The sequence below is a fragment of the Leptonychotes weddellii genome, chromosome 1 (genome assembly GCF_054177405.1).
Source record: "Leptonychotes weddellii isolate Sample4059 chromosome 1, ASM5417740v2, whole genome shotgun sequence".
Taxonomy (NCBI): domain Eukaryota; kingdom Metazoa; phylum Chordata; class Mammalia; order Carnivora; family Phocidae; genus Leptonychotes; species Leptonychotes weddellii.
Window position 1 is genome coordinate 490,587 of NC_138369.1, and position 9,966 is coordinate 500,552.

Consider the following 9,966-nt stretch of genomic DNA (forward strand, 5'->3'; position numbering starts at 1 on the left):
GGGCCCTATTTTTTTTTTAAGATTTTTTATTTATTTATTCATGAGAGACAGAGAGAGAGAGAGGCAGAGGGAGAAGCAGGCTCCCAAGGAGCAGAGAGCCCGATGCGGGACTCGATCCCAGGACCCTGGGATCATGACCTGAGCCGAAAGGCAGACGCTTAACCATCTGAGCCACCCAGGCGCCCTGCAGGGCCCTATTTTATGTCAGCTACAAGAGTTTTGTTAAATGACATGACTGGATATCTTTTTTTTTTTTAATATTTTATTTATTTATTTGACAGAGAGAGACACAGCGAGGGAGGGAACACAAGCAGGGGGAGTGGGAGAGGGAGAAGCAGGCCTCCCACGGAGCAGGGAGCCTGCTGTGGGGCTCGATCCCAAGACCCTGGGACCATGACCTGAGCCGAAGTTAGATGCTTAACGACTGAGCCACCCAGGTGCCCCCAGGAGACATTTTAAAAAATACCCAACATCAACACTGGCCAGTCTTCAAAATCAGGGCAAGTCCGGTAAACTGTCACATCCCAGAGGGACCTAAGGAGACGTGACAATTGAGTGTCGTGTGGGATCCCAATGGGATCCTGGGGCAGAAAAGGGACATCAGGAAGAATTACAGAAATCTTAAGCAAACGGAGGAGATTAGTTACTAGCGTATGGATGACAAACGTCCCACACTAAGGTGAGAGGTTCTCAGCGAGGGGAAGGGTGCTGGGCACACAGGAGTCCTCCACCCAACCTTTGCAGCTTGCCTACGGTTCTAAAACTACGCCGATAACAAAATAAAGCATGGGCCCTGACCCTGTCCTTCCCCCATATGCTATTGCTCCTGCATGGAGGAGCCCACCCAGGGCCAGCTGTCTGTACATCCATGTCCAAAACCCCCTGCATGAGTTTTCTCTCCCAGATTGGTTAGAATCTTTTGGTTGCAAGTGACAGAAACTGCAACTGAAACTAGCTTTTTTTTTGTAAATGGGAATTTTTTTGCTCATGGAACCGAAAGGTCCAGGGATAGATCTAACTCAGGGTTCTCCCCATCAGCACTGCTGACATTTGGAGACAAATGGTTCTTTGCATCGAGCAACCGTCCTGGGCGCTGGGGGGCTGGGGGGGAGGAGACTGAGCAGCATCCCTGGCCTACACCACCTCCATGCCAGGAGCCCCCCACAGTGTGACAAGCACAGGTATCCCCAAACATCGCCTGGTGTCCCCTGGGGGGCAGTTTCACCCCCCCCCATGAGACCCATTGGTCTGACTGCTTTCAGGCTTGGCTAGATCCAGGACCTTCAAAGGGTGTCACCAACCTCTGTCTAGCACCTCTTGGCTCCTTCACATGGGCCTCTGGAGAGCAGCTCAAAGCTTGGACAAGACGGTGTAGCTGCTTGGAGAGGTCTGCAGGCCAAGTCCAGCCTGTCGCCCTTCTTTATATACACAGCATGGCACTAAAACAGACTTTTATGTGGCTCTTTTTTAAGGTTTTATTTATTTGACAGAGAGAGAGAGAGAGAGCGCTCACAAGCAGGGGGAGGGGCAGAGGGAGAGGGAGAACCAGGCTCCCAGCTGAGCAGGGAACCTGAGGAGGGGCTCAATCCTAGGACCCCGGGATCATGACCTGAGCTGAAGGCAGATGCTTAACAACTGAGCTGCCCAGGTGCTCTTATTTCATTTTGTTTTTTAAAGTAAGCTCTGGGGCACCTGGGTGGCTCAGTCGGTGAAGCGTCCGACTCTTGATTTGGCTCAATTCATGATCTCAGGGTCATGAGATGGATCCCCACTTTGAGCCCCGTGTCGGGCTCCACGATCAGAAGGAATCTGCTTGGATACTCTCTCCCTCTGCCCCTTCCCCCACTCGTGTGCTTGCTCTGTCTCTCTCTCAAATAAATAAATAAATCTTTTTTTTTTTAAAGATTTATTTATTTGACAGAGAGAGAGATAGATAGCGAGAGAGGGAACACAAGCAGGGGGAGTGGGAGAGGGGGAAGCAGGCTTCCTGCCAAGCAAGGAGCCTGATGCGGGGCTCGATCCCAGCACGCCGGGATCATGACCTGAGCCGAAGGCAGACGCTGAATGACTGAGCCACCCAGACGCCCCTAAATAAATAAATCTTTTAATTAGCTTTTTTTTAAAGATTTTATTTATTTTTTAGAGAGCGAGCGAGCGAGAAACAGCATGAGAGGGGAGAGGGTCAGAGGGAGAAGCAGGCTCCCCGCTGAGCCGGGAGCCCCATGCGGGACTCGATCCCAGGACTCTGGGATCATGACTTGAGCCGAAGGCAGACGCTTAACCATCTGAGCCACCCAGGCGCCCCAATAAATAAATCTTTAAAAAAAAAATAAAGTAAGCTCTACACTCAATGTGAGCCTTGAACTCAAGACCCTGAGATCAAGAGTCACATCTCTCCTGACTGAGCCAGCCAGGTGCCCCAAGACTTTTATGTTTCTAAGTGGTTGAAAAAATCAGAAGAAGAATTATATTGGGACACATGAAATGATATGAAATCTCAGTGTCTGTCTGTTAATAAAGTTTTATTGGCACAACCACATCTGTTCATTTACACGTCGGCCTTGGCTACTTTCATAACACAGCCGGCAGAGTTGAACAGCTGTGACTGAGTCTGTTTGGCCTGTAAAGCGGAAGATATTGGACCTCTGGCCCTTCGGAGAATAGGTTAGCTGACCCCAAATCTATGCGGCCCTATGTCCCTTGACAATGTCAGGCATCTCTCCAAGCCCGGGAGTCTCCTCTGTTGACTGAGGATGGCGAGAAGGAAGAAGGACCTTGCCTCCGGGCCAGCCAGCAGTGAACTTTGGGTCAGCGTATGTCAACGATGATTATCATTGCCACCCTCAGGTGGCCTGGACAGAGGGCCTCCTCTAGCTTGCCCAGGAGGCGGGTAGGAGAAGGCAGTCCTTGTGGGTGAGAACCATGGCGCAACCTTGTACAATCATCTTCGGTAGGGTGCTTCGGCAGCATCCTGCACCCTGAGCTCATGGGGTGATGTGTGGGTGTTGGGGTGGGGAGTGCTTAGCCAGGAGGGTCGGGGGGGTGCTTCTGAGGAGGTGACAATTCAGCGGCAACCCGGACCCTTGGGGGAAGCATGTTCCAAACCGTGGGGACAGCAAGTGCCAAGGCCCTGGGGCAGAAAGCACATATCTCTGCTTACAGAAGATGACAGGACTCTGAGGCCATGGTATAATGGCCCCCAGCCTAGGGCCACATGCTCTGGACCACCACATACAATTAGGTGACAGTGGCCTGGCTACACCGAGATGGTGTGACCCTCATCCCTGACCTGGTCTCCCAGCAATCTGGCCTTCCCTGAGTTCCCCAACTATAGAATGGGACTTACACCCAATAACGTTCTGGAATCTCAGTTCTGCACTGGCCTGGACGTGTGTCTGACTGGCCATCACGTGTCTCTGAGTCCCAGGCCCCATTTGAGTGACGGGCCTCTGGTCCCCTGGGAGGGGGCCCTGCTCCCTTCCGAGCACCAGCTTCTGGTAAGGTTGCCCTGAAGCCCCCACCCCCACAATTCAAGTCAAGAGGCATCCATATGAGTCTGGGAGTCGCTGGGAGAGGAGAGCCCTAGGCAGAGTGGGGACAGCTCCCCAGGGACCCCCTTCGGCCAGGACTCCTGGAAGTGCCCTCTGGGCTCTCATGAGGGCTGGCCATATTATGAACATTTCCAAATGCAAAGAAGCCTTGAAAGGATTTTGTGGCAAAAGCTCAATACCTCGTTCCTTTTTTTTTTTTTTTAATGATTTTATTTATTTATTTGACAGAGAGAGAGCGCATAAGCAGGGGGAGCGGCAGGCAGAGGGAGAGGGAGAAGCAGGCTCCCCACCGGGCGGGACTCGACCCCAGGACCCTGGGATGATGACCTAAGCTGAAGGCAGATGCTTCACCGACTGAGCCACCCAGGCGCCCCTCAATACCACGTTCTTATGACTAATACTTTACTGTATTTCCCATATGTGCAAACGTCCCTCCTTTCTTCTATTCAGGCACAATTCAGTGTGTGTGTGCGCGTTGAACGGTACAACAAAACCCCCCAAACGGACAAGACCAAGTGTTGGCGAGGCTGCAGGACAGCTGGAACCCTCAAACATCGCGGGTGGAGGCTGCGGATCCCCAAGACATTCGACACAGGACTGCCCTGTGATCCAGCCGTCCCAGTCCTGGATATTACCCAAGAGGAATGGAAATTTCTATCCACACAAAAACCTGCACACGCGTGTTCACGGCAGCACGACTCACAGTCGCCAAAAACAGAAAACACCCTGAATGTCTCTTGTCCGGCAGAGGGACCAGAAAACCGTGGAACGTCCACACAGGGGAATGCCAGGGGGTGTAACAAGGAGTGAATCTCTAATGCTCACGAGAACATGGCTGACTCTCCCAGGAACTCGGCTGAGTGAAGACGCTGACCCCGTACCCCGTGATTCCAGGTGTGCGACGCCCAGAAAACACCGAGGCATAAGGGACAAATCGGATCCTTTCCTGGGAGGGGCTGGGGGCAGAGGAAATGGGTGTCAGGGGGCTTTGGGAGTGAAGAAAAGATATTATTTCTTTTTTATTTTTAGGATTTTTTAAAAATGTATTTGAGAGAGAGAGGGAGGGAGAGAGGGAGGGAGGGAGAGCACAAGCAGGGCGAGGTGCAGGGAGAGAAACAAGCTGACTCCACACTGAACGTGGAGGCCAATGTGGGGCTCGATCCTCCGACCCTGAGATCATGACCTGAGCCGAAACCAGGAGTCGGGCGCTTAACCGACGAAGCCACCCAGGTGCCCCAAGATTTTCTTTCTTTCTTTTTTTTTTTTTCAAAGATTTTATTTATTTATTTGAAAGAGAGAATGAGAGACAGGGAGCACAAGAGGGAAGCGGGTCAGAGGGAGAAGCAGACTCCCCGCCGAGCAGGGAGCCCGATGTGGGACTCGATCCCTGGACTCCAGGATCATGACCCGAGCCGAAGGCAGTCGCTTAACCATCTGAGCCACCCAGGCGCCCCAAGATTTTATTTCTTGATTATGGTGGTGATTAAAAAGCTACATGCTTTTGTCAACATTCACAGAACTGTCTATTTAAAAGGGTGAATTTCTCTGCAATGAGTAATTCTCAATAAGCGTCTGTGTTCATGTCCTAGGATGACTGTAACCAATGGTCACAAACTGGGTGACTTGAAACAATAAAAATTCTCGTCTCCCAGCTCTGGACCCAGAAGCCAGAGATCCAGGTGTGGCTTGCTACGCTCCCTCCGGAGTCCTTCCTGCCTCGTCCAGCCTCTGGGGGCTCCAGGCGCCCCTGGGCTTGAGGCCGCGAGACCCTCCATCTCTACCTCCATCCATACCTGATCTTCTCTGTCAGCTTTTCCGTGTGTGTGTGTGTCTTATAAGGATGACTGTCATTAGATTTAGGGCCAACCTAAGTCACCTAGGAAGATCTCATCTCAAGATCCTTAATTTTTTTTTTAAGATTTTATTTATTTATTTGAGACAGAGAGAATGAGAGACAGAGAGAATGAGAGACAGAGAGCATGAGAGGGAGGAGGGTCAGAGGGAGAAGCAGACTCCCTGCTGAGCAGGGAGCCCAATGCGGGACTCGATCCCGGGACTCCAGGATCATGACCTGAGCCGAAGTCAGTCGCTTAACCAACTGAGCCACCCAGGCGCCCCTCAAGATCCTTAATTTGATTAACAACAGCAAAAGCCCTATTTCCAAACACTCACAGGCTCAACCCAATAAACCTTACTTAAAAAATAAAAACACGAGGGGCTGTATCAGGACACTTTCTCCCAAATCCTTCAGCTGGTACATTCTGCCTAGGAATATTTTTAAGCAAAATCCTAGCCTTTCATCCATAGGCACTTCGGTGTGTGTCTCTAAAGCAGACACACACCGAACAGTTCTGCCCCCAGGGGACACCAGCTTATGTCTGGGGACGCTTGTGGCCGTCAGGGCTGGGGGCACTTCTGGCATCGCATGAGTGGGGGCTGGGACACCACTCGGCGCCCGTAGGGAGCAAGACCCCCAAAGAGGATGACCCCCGCCCCCACCCCGCAGTGCCCTCAGTGCCGGGAAAGCGGGAGGGACCTGGCTTATAGGGAAGCATGTGTGACTCCAGGCATCCCTGCCCTGTCTGTGACCATGCGTGTGACGAGGTCCAACAAGGGGGGACAACCGCGATGACCCAGGGTGTCCCCACCCTGAGGGATCAGGAGTGGTCCTGAGCGTTTCATTCACACACAGAGACACACACTGTCTTCCCCACCTCCCCCCACGCACTTGCACACACACACACACACACACACACACACACACACACGCCACAGTCAGGGGGCCTCGGCTGCAATCTCTGCCTGCCCCCTGGCGGCCACAAAGGCCCCCCCACACACACCCTGCCCCTCCCAGCCACATCCTCACCTGGAACCATGGCTGTATCCCCAGTGGGGGCTAACCTCACTTTGCGAGGACGCCTTCGGCCTCCCGGGGCCCCTACTCTGTGGGCATGGGGCTGAGCTGGGTCCATGCAGAGGCGTGGGCCTGGGGTCAGGAACCCCATGTGGAAGAGACCCATTGAGCAGAAGGAAATCTGGGATGGAGCAGCCAGCCGGGAGACTGGTCAGAAGGACCATTGGCTTCCTCTGTCCTTGGTTTGGGGGAGGGGGCAAGGGGAGTCTTGGCATCAGAGCTGGGAGACGTGTGAGGGTCAGCGGGGGGAGGGGGACAAGGGGGTCAGCTGGGCACAAATGTCTGGGGGGGGTCATGGGGTGGGCAGGAGAAAAGAGAAGTGTGAGGGATAGAGTGTGGGGAAGAGATGAGGGCAGAGGCGAGGCCTAAGCCCTGGAGGGGCTGGTGGGACCCTGCCTGTTCCCTGGATCCCCCTGTTATCATCTGGGGCTACCATTTATAACCTGGAGCTCTCATATGTAAGCTGGGGCTGCTGTCTGTAAACCGGAGTACTCCATTTATAATCTGAGCCTGCCTACCTATAGCAGGGGTCCCCCACCGGTAAGTTAGGGCTGGAGCCTATAATCTGGGGTTCCGTCCTACTGCCTGGGGCTCCCACCTATAACCGGAGGTCCACAACCTGTGACCTGGGGCCCTTTATTTGTAACATAGGGGCTGTAACCTGGGACCCTCTATAACCTGGGCCCCCACCTACAACCTAGAGCTTCCACGTATAACCTGGGGTCTGCCACTATAACCTGCCTCCCCAACCCCCATAACCTGGAGTCCCAGCTCCACCATGGACCTGGATAGGTGGTTTCCTCTCTGCAAGCCTCAGTCAGTTCACCTGTGATAGAACATTCCATCACCCCAAAAGCAACCACGTCTCCATCAGCAGTCAATCCCCACCCTCTCCCCGGCCCCCACGAGCCCCCTTCCCGTCCGTGGATGAGCCTGCTCTGGACGTGTCACCCACGTGGACTCACACCCCGTGTGGGCTTCCGTGTCTGGTTCCCTCCCTGAGTGTCGTGGGCTCGGGGTCCGTCCCCGGGGCCGCACGTGTGGGCGCCTTGCTCCTGCTCGTGGCCGTGGGACATACCCGTGCGTGGTGGACACGTCATGTGTATCCGTTCACCCGTGGGCGGACATTCGTTTTTTTTTTTCCCCACTTCTGTCTGTCGTGAATCGTGCTGCCGTGAACGCACAGTGTACGAGTTTCTACGTGGACATGTGGGCCCAGGCCCAGGATAGGAGTAGCCAGGCCATGTGGAAACACTGTATTTAACTTTCTGGCTTTTTTCCAAAGCACCAGATTTCCAGTTTCTCCACATTCTTGTCAACACTTATTTTTTATTTATTTATTTATTTTAAAGATTTTATTTATTTATTTGACAGAGACAGAGAGAGCAGGAACACAAGCAGGGGGAGTGGGAGAGGGAGAAACAGGCTTCCTGCCAGGCAGGGAGCCTGATGTGGGACTCGATCCCAGGACCCTGGGATCGTGACCTGAGCCGAAGGCAGACGCTTAACGACTGAGCCACCCAGGCGCCCTTGTCAACACTTATTATTGTCCATTGTTTTTGTCACGGCCATGCCTGTGGGTGTGAAGTGGTTCATTTTCATAACATATTTCTTTTCATCTAACATATCCAAGATTGTCCTTTCATTGTGCAATCAATGTAAACCATTAACAAGGTATTGTATACGTTTATACCTTTTCATGCAAAGCCTTGGAAATTGTGTGTAGTCACACAGAACATCTCAGTTTGGGCAACCACATCATAAGAGCTTAATGGACACACGTGGCCAGTGGTACGCAGCTCTCATTGCCGAGGACACAGCAGTGACCAAGACAGATCCAGCCCTGGTCCCAGAGAGCTCCCAGTCTAGTGCCAGAGACGGAGGAAAAACGGGTAAAGCAGAATACGAGACAATTTCTCATGGTGACAGGTTTTGAAAAGGAAATCAAACTGATTGGGGCTGTGCTCCATCGAGTGACCCAGAGGGCTTCTGAGCTGACATGGTGCCTTCGAGGACTCTTTCTACAATGGTCACCGAACATGTCCTGAGTCCCTTCTGTGGGGCCTGTCCATCACGAGATGGGGGTGGGCTCTGTGAAGGAATGTGAAGCCTACAGACACCCAGATTTCAAGCATTTGGGGTGTAAGCTAGCAGCCACCCGCAATGGAAGGCACCAGAGGGATTTGAGTCGGGCAGCAGACCCTCCTGTTCTGTTTTACGAGAGAGATCGTCTAGAACCAATGATACCTCTTCCTGAAATGTTTGGTGGGAATTCACCACTGAAAGGTCTAGGTCTTAATCGTCTTTGTTGAAACATTTTTTCACTACAGGTCTTTCTCTGATACAAGACTATGCTGATTATCTATTTCCTCTCGAGCAAGCTTTCATTTTGGCGTCTTTTAAGGCGGTGTTCCATTTATGGGCAGAGTTGGAATTTATGGGCATAGAGTCGTTTCTAGTATGTCATCCTTTTTAATCGCTCTGGGGTCTGTAGTGACAGCCATTCTTTCATTCCTGATGTTGGTCATCTTTCTTTCTTGGTCAATCTGCTTAGACTTTTGTCATTTTTTTCAAAATCTCTTCAAAGAACAATCCTTGGGTTTCACTGATTTTCCCTGTTCTTTTTCTATTCTACTCCCTTGGCTTCTGCCCTGATCTTTAGGATCTCCTTCTCAGCAGAGGAGTTTGGGGTTGCGGTCCAGCTGATGTGGCTTGTGCCTCCCTCCCCCTCAAAGCTACCCCAATCGCCCCCTCGGGTCATTCGAGACTGTGATGAAACTCACGGTCCCCAACAACACGCACATGGGATACGCAATGCCGCACATACTTTCAGGGAGTTTGCAGGTGTTGGGCTCAGAACCCCCCAGCCTGGAGCCCAAATCCGATGCTGTCAGCTCCCAAAGTTTCCTCTTCTTGGCTGTGGCGAATCAGGAGCTTCACACAAGACCAGCAGTTTGTTCCGGCAAGATCATAACGGAGTGCTCAGGAGCAGAAAGGTAACGTGCGGGACTGGTGCAGGGGAGCCCGGTTTTGTCAGCCCTTCGCACTCATGGCCTGGAATTGGCCGCTCTGGGCTCCTTTGTGATCCATTTATTTATTTATTTTTTTTTTCTTTTTAAAGATTTTATTCATTTATTTATCTGAGAGAGAGAGAGAAACAGCATGAGAGGGGAGAGGGTCAGAGGGAGAAGCAGGCTCTCCGCCGAGCCGGGAGCCCGATGTGGGACTCGATCCCAGGACTCCGGGACCATGACCTGAGCCGAAGGCAGTCGCTTAACCAACTGAGCCACCCAGGCGCCCACTTTTTTTTTTTTTTAAGATTTTATTTATTTATTTGAGAGAGAGAGAATGAGAGACAGAGAGCATGAGAGGGAGGAGGGTCAGAGGGAGAAGCAGACTCCCTGCCGAGCAGGGAGCCCGATGCGGGACTCGATCCCGGGACTCCAGGATCATGACCCGAGCCGAAGGCAGTCGCTTAACCAACTGAGCCACCCAGGCGCC